The following is a 16,430-nucleotide window of genomic DNA, read 5'->3' on the forward strand; positions in this document are numbered from 1 at the left end:
TTCTATCTAGACAAGACCAATAATAACTAATAATCAACTCCCAATCAAAATAAACATCTAAGGCCCAGGAAAGCAACCAAAGAAACCTACCCACCCCTCTCAAGGGGGGAAATGGGGTGTCATTTCATTAGGGTTTCTTGTGGCTGATTTGGAATGAATAATACCTTTGTAGGGGCCCAATAAAAACAGGGAACGTGGTTAAACACGATAGGAGTATCATTGGTGGTCTAGTTTCCACATGTTGAGAACTTCCAGGCTTAATAACAGTCCTGTGTGTGACAGTCTGAAATGCTGCACTAATTGGGACCAGAAGCTTTCTTCAAAGCTGTCTTGGGAGCTGTCCTGTTCTGATTTAGAACAAACAGCAACTGAAGCACTTGGTTCTGGAACATGAAGGATGTAGGATGTCACCATCCAGCATGCTGAGAGAAATGAATCCTGTTAGGTCTGATACAACTTCAAAGTCCAGTTCTTTTGTTCTGAATACATATACTTTCTCACAAGCTTTACACCATCCTAAAATTGTAAGTGTATGAAGTGTGCAAGGTGCACATAGCAATTAAGGCTGGTTCTCAGCTCTTTGCATGAGCAGAAGAAAGACATCTGTAAGTCATGATTCATGCAATACAAAGAATGGCATCTAGTCCTAAGTCACATGTATTCTGTAACCAATAAGAAGCATTGACTATGAATAAACATTTATGTCTCAGTCTGTCTCAGAGCTATTCTCATGTAATGGGATTAGGAATATAAATTACCCTCTTGTTCTGCAGTTTTAATTGTTTTTATTTGCATACTGATTGTAGCCCACTCCCTTTTCACCTCTTGGTCCTACCCTCCCTCCCCCATACCCTCTTCCTTCATCCCTCATCCCTTCTCCCTCCCTTCCCTAGCCCTCAGAAAGGGCAACCCCTCCTCCCCTACACTAACATGTTTTGATACATTTTATATTCATCTGCATTTTGTCCAGATTAAAAACTTATTTCATGTAAAATGACGTTTCTGTCCATTCTATAAGAGAAACGTCAGCTTGCACAATGAGATTGGATAAGAATCAAGCTATTCTTAGTTCTGATGTCTAGTTTGCATACTTTAAAAACAACTAAGGAAGCTGCAGAGTTGGCTCCACAGTCAGAAGTATGTAATAATTTTGCAAACGACGAGAATTTGGCTCTCAGTCCAGACCAGGAGGCTTACAACTGCCTTTACCTCCAGCTCTGTCTAGAACATACAAAGACCTGTTCTAGGCATCACAGGCAGGGGAAGTCACACGCACACATGCATACATACACATGTATACACAGAACCTACAAATGAACAAAACAAACATTTAAAAGCACAATTAAGGACATAACAAAAGATGGTACCTTAGCAGCCTTTCAAAATGGGATGAGACAAAAATTGATGATCATAATTTCTATGAAGAAAATTATGTAAAATCCAATAGTAAGTGATCAGCTGCAATTCTTATTCTTAGAGAATCAGGTCATCTCTTTTTTACGCTGGATAAAATTGTCATAGTTCCAGTGATTATAGGAAATTAGATAATGTGTCAAGCTGTGCTACTTTATATGACCTACTAATGAAGTATTTTCCCCCTAATCCAACCACTAAATCACTAAGGACCATCCAGTAGTAGGCTAGGCTGATTACTTTTATCAAATTTCACCTGGCCTACTACTAGAGGAATACTAGATGTTATTTTTTATGTAGAGATAGTATCATCCCTAGTACACATCCTGTTCTACCATCCCTCCATTATTATGAAATGGGCCTAAAATATACTTTCTAATATAGAATAATGGTGCTGTATCATGCTATTTATATATGTATTCAAATGTATAATGTGTAATATTATGATAATACATGCATGTGAAATCAATCACATTTTAATATTGCATAGAATTCATTTTATATGACTTCATTTACATTTTCAGATATAAACCTTTTAGTTTCTCACAAGCTCAAGATTTTTTTGTTCCTTCTGTTTCAAAAATTTAAGAAGATGAATGCACTTTTTAAAATGAGAAATAATAATATATTTAGGTCATAGTCTTAAAACGCTTAGTAGCATATGATGCCTCGGGTTTTCACTGCACTTTCTGTATAACCTCCAGCTCTAGAAACAACTGCTGTACATGGAGATAAAAGGTTGCTGATCATTCCATTAGAGTTATTCTCTATGCGAATTCTGCACCTACCTTCTCCCTTTCCTTTTTGTAAAAATAGTTTTGGTGTATTTCCTCTGCCCTCCTGTTGTTACCTTTGTTGTAATTTTGGTCATTACAGGTGCTAGAGGGCTCACAATAACAGTGCCACTCATTTCTAGAATTCCACATATATACACTTAACTGGATCCTTCAACTTGTCTCTCCTGGGATGATGGTTTTAATAAATCCTCCTGGATTCTCTTGCCATGGAACAAATCCCCTGGTTTTCTGAAGGTTTGAATTCTCCATCTTCTGAAGCTCAAGTCTGCAGGTTTCACCTGGTGATGAAAATCTGGCCAGGTGCCTTTATCACAAGATAAAGGAACACTACATGGAGTCATTTTGTTGGACGCAAGGGGATGTGCTGGAAACGCAAGTGAGTAGGCAGACTACAAAGAGGAAGAAAGAAGCAAATTGGAGACACTGAAATAATTACATATCTGTCAATTCCTTTCCCCCTGTTAAACACTTACCTATTTTTCCCTGTGAGAAGTTCATTTAAAGCTGTCTCCCTTTGGCTACATGAAAAAAAATCTACAGTGCATTCAGTAGTACAATACAAATCCAGAATGTTTTCAAATTTCCCTCTTTTGTGGGTTCTGAGATTGATGGCTCTATAATTAAAGATAACAAAGAAGCAGAGAATTAATAAGATTCAAATACAGGGCCCCAGTCAGTAATGTGGAGAGGAGGCAGGGAGGAGAAGGAAAATCAAAGGGTGTACATAAATAATCTTATCATAGGCTGGAAGGAGGCACTGAGGCTTTATAGAGCTAGTTATTTGTTTAGATTTTACACTCTTGGCTAGATTTTCGGATTTTATGCAAGACACACTAGTTCGTGTGAATGATAAAATTATCTTCAGTTACTCATGTCCTTTCATTTGTTGGAAGTAACAGTTTGGTCCAATATTTCATTGGGACATATTGGTGGAATAAACTGTCCCCAAAGCACATGATCTCAGGGACAGAAATAATAAGAGACCACCTCAGTACCCATATGCAAAGCTTTGGAACTGTGACCCAACTGGAGTGGCACACGCAGAGACATTTTAAGCAATCACCAGTTTACACCTCCAATAGATGCTATAACTATTTGGGATATACATTTTTACGTCTCATTTTCCTGTTTTTCTGAATATTCTCTCTTGGCTTGCTGTTCAGTTTATCTTATTTGCATGCATGAGTGAGTGTGTGTGAGAATGCAGGGACATGGTTGCTGCAGAGCTTGTGGGAAAGTCAGAGGACAACTTTTAGGAGTCCTTTCTTGCCTTCTGCCATGGTGAGGCAGGGTTTCTGTTGCTGTGTATTTCATCTACCAGGCTAACTAAAGCAGGAGCTTCCAGAAGCTTCTCCTGTGTCTGCCTCATGCAGTGCCTTAGGAGTGCTGGAATTACCTATGTATGCACCCAGTTTTTTGTGAGTTTCAGGAACCAATTCGGATGCTTAGGCTGGCACAACTGTCACTTTTACTCACTGTGCCATCTCTCTGGTCCTGCTTTGGGTTTTACAGAGGCAGGGTCTCAGGTAGCCTGTGATGCTCAGGATGATGTTGGCTTTCTGATACAAGTCTATCACCTGCACGCAGTCCTCTTTGAGATAACATGCTTACATCCTTTTAAAGGTTGTTGCAATGTATGTTACATTTGAAGTCTATTTACCTAATTTTATATATTCTCCTACCTGTAGCCTCATAGATCCTACTGACATTTGAGGAATAGATTTCCATGTCTGATATTCTTTCATTCAGCAAGTGAACTAATGATATTAATATCATTGAAAACTGTTTTGATTCCTATTTACTAATTTACTAAATGTTAATGGGTATCACCTTTCAAAAGATAAGTTATACTGTGTAAATAGTCAACAAACAACTTGAAGAAAGTGTGTACAAAATTGAATGCAACTCAGAGATTGGGTGTTAGTCACCAGCGCTCAGGCTTTTCAGGCTTTCTCACCAGTTATTCATTGCTAATTCAAATCATTGTTATTGGGCTGCTAAAACTTTCCTAAGATGAGCAACCTAGTTTGGTGATATGCCAAACTACCTCTATGAGCTAAGCAAGGAACGGAACCTGGAGGTAACTGATATAATCATGACGAATGCTGTTGGGAAGGAGTATAGGAAAAGTATCAAGCAGCTAATCTTCAGCCTGAAATTCTGCGAGATGACAGCACACATCCCATGAAAAATGAGTACTGGTCCTTCTTGACATCAGTGGAGTCAGCCCTACCGTTGGCAGACTGGACACGGACAGGCGCCACAAGCAGGCTGAGGGGCTGGCCAAGAAGTCTACGGGTAGACTTAGTTATAAAGTGAATAACAGAGCACAGAGCTTGGTGCAGCTGGTGCGAAGCATGGAGATTTATGCTTCGTAAGCTTTAGTGGCCTGTTAGTGGCCCTTTCCTAGCTATTTGCCATTGGAAGACTTGTTTCTTAACATCCTAAAAATATCTACTTTTAATAATTCTCTCCAATCTACCATGGTCATCACAGGATCTTTTTGGTAGAAGTATTTTGCTTCCAGGTCTACACCAGGTACATTGCTGTCAGCACAACAAAGACAGCATCATGACTCCCACAATGGATCATGTTTTCCTAAACAGGGTAGACCTAGTCCTCTGAAATCATGAGCCCAAAGCAACCTTTCTTTTTAGTAAGTTGTCTTTCAAGCATTTCATCACAGTGATGAGAAACAAAAACTGTATGTTTTATTATACCTCAAGATAGGAATAATATGTTTCTTCATCATGATGTGTGTTATTACTGTTTAACACAGTCTTTTCCAGTGTTTGTGTTCTTGCATGATAACTGCTCCTCCAGGATTTGGGGAGGTAATAGGCACCGAGAAGTGATCAGTGCATGAATGGTTTCTAAGAGGCTTCAGTAGCCACTTTGCCGTGTTCTCTAGCCTCAAGAAATTATGAGAGAAAATTACACACAGACATTCTTTCTGAATGCCATACAAGACTGTAGCTAAGGAATAAATCACCTAACGTCATTGACAATAAGAGGCTGAAGATTGGATTGTAGACTTGTCATGAGTCTGTAGCCTAGTCCCCATTAAAGAGAAATTAATTAAGCATCAACTCAAATGAATGAAATTTTGTATACCTAAACCATTCAGTATACAAAATTTTGATGATATAAATTAATACACTTAGGTTTCCCAGGTAATACAATCTCCATTGCATATAATATCTCTCATTAAATTAAGGTTATTTTTTAGCTTAAATCATTTTCATTTTCTGTTTATATATCACTTCCTTATTTGTAACTTGCACCATTCTAAACCTCATCTTACTTTAATTTTCAAGCCACTTGCTGAACTTTGTTCTTTTTCCTGTTTTAGTTGGGGATTGTACTTCCTCAGGCCATAAGGAAGAGGATGAAGATAGTTCAGATGAGACTTGATAGGCTGGGGTCAGACGATAGGGGAGGAGGGCTCCTCATTTCTGAGGACTAGGGAAGAGGAGACCAGGGAGAGTGTGTGGACCAGGAAGAGATGAGGGTGGGGGTCTACATGTGGCATGCAAAGTGAACAAATTAAACATTTTTTTAAATCAATTTTATCACAGCGATCTCACAAAAACTGAAATATGATTCATTGTCTACAGTCTTCTGTTATTTTCAATATTCAGCTTATCTCCTATTTTTAATGGAGTCTTTTAAATTATTTTTATTTGTTTTCTACTACTCTTTGGCTCTTTCTTTTCTCTGTCATGTAGCAACACATTTACCTACTTGATTCATTTCATGATCTTTACTGAAACAATATGGCATTACAGAAAGAAGGAAAAGTTATCTTAGTGAGTAGCTCTGTCTACGTTATGCTACCTTGGCTCACAAAATGACAAAAGCACAATTTCCAAACAAAGTCTAAAAATCAGTCATTGGCCACTGCTTCCTCTCCCGCAAGATCAGTTTGTGACTTCACAGAGAAGCTAATCTGAAAAGACATAATACTAATACTAATATGTACAAGACGAATGACCAGAATTTAATAGAAACAAATCAGGATTTTAAGTAGCTTGGGGCTATTTGCTTGCTATGTGGCAAGCTTACATAATGGAAACTAATGTAGCCCACATGTTTTATTAATTTGTGTAGCTGTGCACAGAAAGTGACTTTGGATCAGCCTATCATAGAAATTTAATTTTTCATAAATACATATATGGAAGACTAATATTGTGTTCAGTACCCAAATTTAAAGACAGAAATGAGAACTTTCCAAGTTTCTATTAATCAACTAATAAATTCAGGTAATGTACTCTAGGCAGTTTTTTATTAATATTAAGGAGCACTGGTTGAAGGAGAATTAATTCAGCACAAAGTTTGGGTTTCTTTTTTAGGTACTGAAGCTGTTGTTTACAAGCAGAACACTGTAGCAATTATCAGAAAAGATGGTGCCTGGCTGATGTCCTACTATAAGCGGGTAAGTAAAACATTTTCAATTGGTAACCCTGTGTGCATTTCTCTTGCACTCCAAGTATTTAAATATTTTATCTGTTCTGATTTAAACCATCCAATTAATCTTTAGCACATTCTAGATAGAATGTGGGTGTGAGGAGAGTTTCTGATTTAGGCTGAGAAAAGCACGGACAATGGTTAATTTAATTTTGTATGTGTACATACAGAGTGTCTTTATGTTAACCCAAGGGTGTCATAAGCAAGCCCAATTTTTATCCTGGAATTACAGAAAAGTTATTTTCTTACAGATATAAAACTGTTAAGGAAAAATTACTTTCAAATCATAAAACTCTACTTGATTTCTTTCTTTGCAGAGCTATTAAAAGAATAATTTACTCCAATAAATTTTAGAGATAAAGCTCCCAAATACAAGTAAGTGAAAATACACTTGTAAAAGTGATATACCTGATAATCACAAGAGTGTTTCCCTCATTGCAAAACGGCCCTTCATAGGTCTCAACTCAGTTATATTTATTCTTTTAGGACCCATAAAATTCCTTCAGGTTTTTATGAGTTTTTAAAAAACACATTAATCCTTTGAAGAGCTATAGAAATGGTTAAATTTTTTATGCATTACCAGGCTGTTTTGAGACCAGATTTTATAATGTGCTATAATGCACACATACTCAGGGTCTAAGGTCAAGCACACACTCTTTGGTATCACTCTGCACTACTTTATGGCCTTTCTCCAGCCAAATGTTTTACAATAAAGAAGTAAAATCGTTAGGTCAGGGGGAAGGTCATTCGTTAGTTCTTCCCAATGCCTTTTCTTGCCTCCATATAATATTGGTTATTAACAGTGATGATTTGCATGAATATACTACATTCAAATATCTGAGGCTATTCTAAGTATTGGAAAATTCTGGATGAAACATGTCAAATCAAGAAATACATTAAGTGTGTTAGTAACCTACCCAACATCAAGGTGAGCTAAGGTGTGAAACTCATGAAACAATGTACAATCAAGTAACCAAAAAATACTTCTTAATGCAGGGCTGCTTTGGTTAAAGATTTGCATAGCTCTCCCTCATGTTGTTTCATGGGACCAGTTCTCAACGCACACGTCTGAGCCAGCAGATTAACACACCAGCCTCAGTACCCACAGATGGGTTTGTTACTTTTACATCCTATTCTCTTCAGTAACCATATTTTATTTTATTTTTTTATTTTTTTTATTTTTTTTTTCATTTCATACCAGCTTTATTTTTTTTTTTTTTAGAATCCAAATGTATATGTTTTTATTTTTTATTTTTTTATTAATTTATTCTTGTTACATCTCAATGATTAGCCACAAGCAATATAAAATATCTAGGAGTTACCCTAACTAAGCAAGTGAAGGACTTGTATGAAAAAAATTTCAAAACTCTGAAGAAAGAGATTGAAGATGACCTGAGAAGATGGCGTGATCTTCCTTGCTCATGGATCGGGAGAATTAACATAGTAAAAATGGCCATCCTACCAAAAGCAATCTACAGATTCAATGCAATCCCTATCAAAATAACTACACAATTTTTTAAAGACATTGAAAGTTCAATTCTGAACTTCATATGGAAAAACAAAAAACCCAGAATAGCTAAAACAATCTTGTACAATAAAAGATGCTCCGGAGGAATCTCCATACCTGATCTCAAACTGTACTATAAAGTAACCATATTTTATTGTCTAGGATTACATTCTCTACATCTCCCAGGCCCTGCTCCTCTTATGAGGGGACCCACGTGAAGACCAAACTGCTCATCAGCTACATATACGTAGGGGGCCTAGGTCCATTCCCTGCCTGGTCCAAGTCCCCACTGGACTTCCTGTTAATATTTACATCACATAAAAGTATTATCAAAAAATTTCAAGCCACCCTGCTATTCTGTCTGAGGATTCTTAAGTAAAGCATGAGGAACAATTGCCAGGTTGTCTTTTTCTCATGTTATTTATGCTTTGTTATTTAAAGTTTTGAGAATCATTGGAAAACTCTTAAATATACAATGAATTTATGATATAACTTCACATTTGAAAAATTTAAATTATACTTACTTTGCACCAATATTTATTAAAATAAAATTTTAGGATATTAGGCAAATTGGACCTGGCTTTGTGGCCCATTTTATTCTACCCTTTCATCAATCATGATTTCTGTAACTAGTGATGACATTACTAGTATAAACAACAATGATAAATAAAGTGAGCATTCACATATCTTTAGAGTTATAAAAGTAACTTTTTTTCATTACACACGAACAAAATAATTTCAGTACTAACCTGGCCACTGAGTCAAAATTATTGAAATTCCTCTGCTGTCAGAGGAAATCATTCCATTGCTTTTTAATTTTGCCTAGGTCAGTTTCTGTGGACATGGGAAGAAAGCAAACATAATCTTTTGACAAAATATCACAGAAATAGACTTTTGGTCAGTTCTTAATATTGTTTTCTTCTAAAAGCCTCTTGAACCAGGTTCCACAGTGCACATGACCTGCCATATTACAGTCATCAAGGATCCAGCTAGAACGTGCTTTAAGCTCTCTGCTTGTATCATTCAACTGCTTTTCCAGTCCAAAGGATTCGCCATTCCTCCAAAAAAGAATATGGTCAATTTATTCACAGCAGCATCTCATTCTTGGTAGGAAAACCTGTATTAGTTATTTTCGGTGTGACAAAATGCTTTAACCAAAAGAGACTCAAGGAAGAGGCTATGTTGGTTTAGGGTTCCAGAGTGAGTTTATCACAGCAGGTAGCAGCTAGCAGACAGCATGGCAGCATGAAAAGGAAGCGAGGAACTTGGGTTTCCGAATGCGTTCAAGGAGTACAGAGAGAGAACTGGAAGTGGTGTGAGACTACTCAACAGCACAAGCAACAGGGGACCAAGGGCTCTGGCAGCAGAGCCTGGAGTGGAAAGCTTCCATTTAAACCTCCAAAGCACAAGGCAGTAGAGACATAGCCTACAGTTAGGCGACCATATAAATGTCAAGCATCAATGGAAATTTCCCCTAATTTCTACAGTAAATCTGATTTATATTATTATTTCAGTTTATTAGTACCTCAAGTGTTGTTATGGTTTAGTTTTTATAGACAACACATGACTTTTTTTTTTTTTTTTTGCTATATTTGTGACCCTGATTTTTTGAGTAAATGGTTTTCAGTGTTGTTCCCTGACCTCTTCCCCCCAACGCGTTTGGGTGTAGTGGCTTCTTGAACACATTGAAGACGGCCAGACATGGTGGTGCATGCCTATAACCTCAGCACTCGGGCAGGCAGAGGCAGGTGGACCTCAAAAAACCAAAATGAACAAAAAAATAAAAGAAAACAAATTATTGAAGACAGATTTAGTCAGAATTTTCTTTGTAACAAAAGTCTTTCAGAAGAGCTTACCAAATCACTTCAGGAACGAATCCTAGATAAATCCATCTTTCTCAAGGCCTGGATAGGTACACAGGACAGTTTTGATGTCTTAAATAATGCTAGCATATAATCTCCTGGGAGTTTTATTTTGCTCATTGTCTATGGACTTCGACACTGTGTTATATATAAGCACTCTCCTAGACAGACATCTCCCTGGCTCTCAGGCATGGCCTTCCGTATTCCCACATGCCCATGAGTGTGGCTTGCCTGCTTATGTTGTGAATATTAGAGTACTGTTCCTGATTGTGACTCATTTTTCTTGCACACTAGGCTTGTTATATCTGAATATATACAAAGAATATTAATCACTGTACAGTGTGTCTTTTCTCTGTGTCATAAAGATAATCTTTATTTGCATATGCATGATTTTCAATAATATTTGCATAAGGAGAAAGCTAGAAACTTTGATTACTAATTATTCTTTCACAGTTTATAACGTTTTACACTTGAGGACTTATCTTGTTCCTGATGGATGAGTCTTCTTTTATTTTTATGTGTAACTTAGGACACATGGCTGTAATAGCTAATATTTGAAAATGTGAAATACTAAGAAAGTCTTAGAGGTAGCATATGCTTGCATCCTGAAAAGGAAAGTCTCTGAGACAGGAAGGAGTATTCACTTGAAAACTTGAGCAGTCTGGGTTATATAGTGAGACTTTATTTCAAAAAAGAAATGGTCAAAGTTGATTAAGAAACTCTTATAGGATCAGATGCTTTCTCAATTCAGGTCAGTAAAACCTGAATCATTTACTCCATTAGTAAGAATATTCTACTTTTTATTTCTAAGTCCTAAATTTTTCTAGGACCCACACTTAGCATGCAATGTAAAATTCCTTTGGATGTGTTTTAGCAAAGAGAAACAATTTGCAATTTTTTGAAAATATGAGAAGATTCAAAAAGAAATTATTTTTTGAAAACAAAATTTGATGGAACAACAGCCTTGAGTATTGTGTCCACTTCATTCATGTCAGTTTCCCCAACTAGCCTTATTCTGAAGTGTTTACAAATCTGAGATCACTTCTTGCCTATAGGAAATGTTTTGACACATGTGGTATCTAAGTAATAAAGAAGTGGGTTTTCAACAACCTCGCTTGTTCACGACTTCTGTAGGGCCAGATTTTAAAAAATGTGGCTGAAGACAAACTGCTCTTTGATATTTCTGCTGAATTACACGGAGCAGCTGAGTCCCTTAATCTACTTCAATCTACCCAGCAGATTTCCATAATCATTAACAATCTACTTTCCTCTTTTTAAAAATTAGGTTTTATATAAGCATTCATATAATGGATTTCTTCTTGACTGATATATATTTCCTTCTATGAGCTGTTCTTCATCTCTTACATAGCTGTTGTCTCTCTCCTGACACCTAGGTGGCCATTTATGGAGAATGTTTCAGTCAAAGTATATGAAATGCCCACTGGTTCTTATTTTTTGTTTTTGGTTCCATTATTTATTTAAACCCTTGGCTTGTCTTCTGTAACATCTTGTTCAGTTGTGTACAGATTTATAAATCAGGCACGGAAGCACTTAAAACTTCTTTTTGTTTGTTTGATTGTTTTTCTAGACAGGGTTTCTCTGTGTAATCTTGGCTGTCTTGAACTCATTTTGTAGACCAGGTTGGCCTCGAACTCACAGCCATCTGCCTATCTCTGCCTCCCAAGCGGTGAGATTAAAGGTGTCTAAAAAGTTCACTTATTATCCAACAATTAAAAATGTCTTTTTTTATAGGCATCTTGCTCTGAGATACTAAAGCTAATATTTTTGTGGGCTATTTTGCATTATCCCCCATGTAAATTTAAATTTGCACAAAGCTAAGCATAAAGAAGGTACAATAAGTTGCTAAAAGTAAAATAAATAGGAATCCAGGAATCTTGTCACTTTCAACTTCTTGTTTCTTTAGATAAAGCATCATCTGTGTGGACTTCAAGTGGACGTGATAATAGCATGCACCTCTTATGTTATTATGCTAGTTCTGTGAAATAGCATTGGGTTAATATATATAGTCACTATTTACATAAAGGCAAATGTAAACAGTTAACTTGGAGAAACTAAGCAATAACCAGCACCTTGAAGGAAGTTTATGGTCGAGCTGAGACAAGAATATAGGATGCCACCTGAGAAGCAATACTGAGTGGAAATGCTAAGTATAATACTGAGAACCCTTTGTTTCCTGCTTTGCATTTGATTTGATGCATGTCATCATAGCAATCTTAAGTAGCCAATTCACCTATTTTCCTTAATGACAAACTGAGAATTTAAAGACATGCATAAAGGCATTTTGTATGCAAAATATACCTAAAAGCTCATTGCAACCTTAAAGCACACATAGGCTCATAACATGTTCATTACTTATGACTTTCTTCTTCTTTTTTTTTTTTTCCAAGAAAGCAACAAAAACCTACCCTTTCTGACATTATTTATTTGGTCTTTCAATTTAACAGGAAAATAGTGAGTGAAAATAGTAGACTTAACTCTTACTAATTTATCTAAATTTCACTCTGATATGTTACAGGCATGGAATATTTTTCTTCAAAAAGAATTTGCTTAAATATTTCTGGGACAAGGTGTTTATTTTATTTTTATTCAACTATCTTAACACAAAGCACCACTCACATTGGAGAGACCTATTCTAAAATATTTCATAATGAAAAATAAATCCTTCAAAAACTGGACTGCAGACTTGTGCCTTGATTGAGGATTTAAAATACAGAGAACTTTGCTGGGTATGGTAGTTTAGACCTATAATTCCTGCCTAAAGGGAAAAGATTCAAGGTTATACTCAGCTATGTAGTAGCCTGGGATACGTGAGACTACCAAGAAAAGCCATTAAAATAGTAAATAATATAGAAAGCAAAAAGAAAGTGTCTCCCTGCTGTTTTGTGATCAATTATGTTTTGAGAAAGCCATTTGATTTATGGTTTTTGTCAAGGTTTTATATTTGCTTTTCCCTGTCTTTCTGGAAATGTGCCATTATCAGTTTATTCCTCATGTCATGGACAAATGATTTTTAATGTTTCATTTATAATCGCCATTGACCTACTGTTTTTTTCCTATTGCTATGAAAAACACCATAAAGAGGAAAAGGATTATATTAATTTACACTTTACACTCCATCAGTATGTGAAGCCAAGGCGGGAACTCAGAGCTAGAGCTTGAAGCAGAAACCAATGGAAGAAGAACAAACAACACTGCTTACTGGTTTCCTAATCAGCTAGGGATATAGGCTGGGTCTTCCTAATCAATTAGCAATCAAAACGATTCCTCATAGACAGACTTCCACTGATCTGATCTGAGCAAGTCCCTCTTCTCAAGTGACTCTATTGTGTGTCAAGTTGGTCACTGAAGTTATGACATTCTACCCTTTATTAACTTTGACACATGAGCACAGCACTGGAAACTATGATTATTGCTTCCTAGCTTGTATCAAAGAGCTCATGTTAATGCCATAATAAGAAATACAGCAAAGCTTTAGAAGTTCCATGGTCTTTATGGCAATCATCTTATATGAAGACATAGTGCACCAGGGGGCGATGCCTGGCCATAAACTTCTCTCCCTGAGATTCCTGACCAAGACCAACAGAATGCCATTTTGGGCAAAGTGGCTGTTTGCTGCCAACATTGCTTACTTGATATTTATCCTGGAGGTCTATTGTGGACCCACAGACAACCCTCACCTGGAGCTTTCAATCACGCCTGGCTGACGGGGGTGGAAGAACAGTATGCTTACTGTGTGCACAACAAATCCATCAGGAAGCCTGGGTCTCTTTAGGTTATTCGGTGTCTACAGAGTTGTTCAGGAATTTGGTCTTGCCTAGTTCAAAAGCAACATGAGAAAGATAATGGAAGAGTATATCTTGGCCAAGCTACAAAGTAAGACCTCTTCTGAAACGCTTGTTGAGACAGCCCAAGAGGTTAAAGTAAAAGCAACTGAGATGGCACTGGCAGCTTCAGAGAAGGCCAAGGAACTGGCCAACAGGGCCAGTACCAAAAGCAGCAACAGCAACAGCCTGTATAGCTTGCTTCTCCCTTCTCTCCAGTGTACTTGATTATTGAAAATCAAATACCATCCTGCTCTGTTGTCTGGGTGGTAAGTCAGAGTTCTGGCCCTGTCAGCATCTACAGTACCTTGGGCTCAGTGTCCACAGGACAGAGTGGTGAAGTGACTTGCCCATTGTCACAAGCAGTATGCAAGTGAATTTGTAAGACATGAAATGCTGTGTATAATACAAGGGCATGGCTCCCTGTGTTATTCTCTGATGTGTCCCAAGTTCCCTGAACAATATTTAGCACAAAACAGACACTCAGTAAACACTTGATTTGATTGTACCCCATTTAAAAAACCAACTTCTTAAGAACTTCAGACTCGTTTTTTTTTTTTGTTTGTTTGTTTGTTTTTTGTTTTTAGAGACATGGTTTCTCTATGTAGCCTTGGCTGTCCTTGACTCACTTCATAGACCAGACTGGCCTTAAACGCAGAGATCCACCTGCCTCTGCCTCCCAAGAGTTGGGATTAAAGGCTTGCACCACCACGGCCAGCTCAAGAACTTCAGACTCTTAACTGTGGACTCCTGTAAAATAAGAAATAAGTTATATGTTTTCTTATTTTAAAAAAGGAAAAACCAAGACATAAAAATGATCATACTTAAGCAAAACCAAAGTCAAGTAATGTTGTTCCAAAATCATGTGTTCAAGTATCTGACATGTAAAACTTAGTCATGATCTGGACTACAAAGGTTTGGGCAGTCCAGCTTCTCTGATTCTGCCATCTGTAAGAAGACACAGCTTGTCTTGGAGGTTCAGGCCAGCTCTACTTCATATGCTGATGCCGACAGCCCTAGCATCTCTAATATCTTGGGGTCTCTACTTCCATAGGGTCACCAATGGCCTTTTCTTGGGTTTCTCTTTTTGTCTAAGTCTGCCATAGGGAGCCAGACATTAGCTGTTCTCTAAGAATCTCACAGTCATTCATCATTCATGCTTAAAAGATGCAACACTAGCCAGTTATGCTGGCACACACCTTTCATCCCAGTATTCAGTAGACAGAGAGACAGGCCAATCTCTGTGAGATCAAGGCCAGCCTGGTCTACAGTGAGAATCCAGAACAGCCAAGGCTACACAGAGAGATCCTGTCTCACAAACAAAACAAAACAATAACAATAACAAAAACAAAAACCATACAAATCAAATAACCATGAAGAATACTCTTAAGTATTGCCAAGTCTGGCTGCAGCTAGAAATACAGACTTGGCTCCTCTGACTCAGCATCTGTATGCTGATCCCAAGAAAACATTTCCCAAAAGATTTTGCCTGGATGACACTGATATCTTATTAATGACAGCTGATTTTTCAGCCTTACCTGACCAACATCCATTGACCCAGTGAATCAAAAATGGCTTCACTTCCACAGATTGTTAATTCAAATATATTACACCAATGGCACAATAGAGTCTTTGAGGGACTCTCAAAGCTTCCTTTGAACCTTTAAAAACTACACTTGCATTGTTTGCACTTCTCAGAATTTTGTATGCATTACTCTATCTTCTTTTGTCTTTTTTTTTTTTTTTTTTTTTTTTTTGTTACATTTGTTTGTTTGTTTTTTGAGACAGGGTTTCTCTGTATAGTCTTGTCTGTCCTGGACTCACTTTGTAAACCAGCTCTCACAAAACAGCCCTTTCAGGCAGGAGAATTCAGTGGGTTTTCTATCCCAAGATTTCAAACACTTATACAAGCTTCCCTCAAAAGACATGGTCAGAGCCATCTCAGTAACACCCCACTTCTCTTGGTCTAGAATTCTATGAGGAACCAGCCCTGCCACCATCTCATTCTTAGCCCAAAGAAAATTCATGTCTGATTTCTGGTCTCTAAACTGTGGGATAGTAAATATAAAATTTGGTGTTAGAGTCAGGCAGCATTGCAGACAGGCATCTGATATAGTTAAATATCAAAGGTCAACCATAATTCAGTTGTTGACTGAAAATTTGCCCTCAAAGCCTCAGTTTTCTGATCTGGAAAATGAATTTGAGACCAGCCTGGTCTGCCTATAAAGGAACTTTTGTTTTAAAACTCTATTTTTCCTTTCTGTTGCTGTGATAAACACTATAATTAAAGACAACTTAGGAGGAAAGAGCATATTTTTCTCAGAACTCCTAAATCACAATCCACCCTGGAGAGAAGTGAAGGCCAAGACTCTAGTAGTGCGGGAATTTGAAACAAAAGACAGTGAAAGAGGTATGGGTAACACTATTTAATGGTTTGCTCCCAGGATAACTTTCAGCTGCCTACCTGCCAGGGTATGCTATCACCCATAGACTTGGCAAATCTGATTTCAGCAATTCTTCAGGTGAGATTCAATCTGCCCAT

General features: G+C 37.3%; 1 pseudogene; it reads left to right on the plus strand.

The window, feature by feature from the left end:
• The first annotated feature begins 13,549 nt into the window (after nt 1–13,549).
• LOC127186942 (PRELI domain-containing protein 1, mitochondrial-like) lies at nt 13,550–14,116 on the plus strand (annotated as a pseudogene).
• Nucleotides 14,117–16,430: the final 2,314 nt, after the last annotated feature.

Source organism: Acomys russatus, chromosome 3 (genome assembly GCF_903995435.1).
Source record: "Acomys russatus chromosome 3, mAcoRus1.1, whole genome shotgun sequence".
NCBI classification, from domain to species: domain Eukaryota; kingdom Metazoa; phylum Chordata; class Mammalia; order Rodentia; family Muridae; genus Acomys; species Acomys russatus.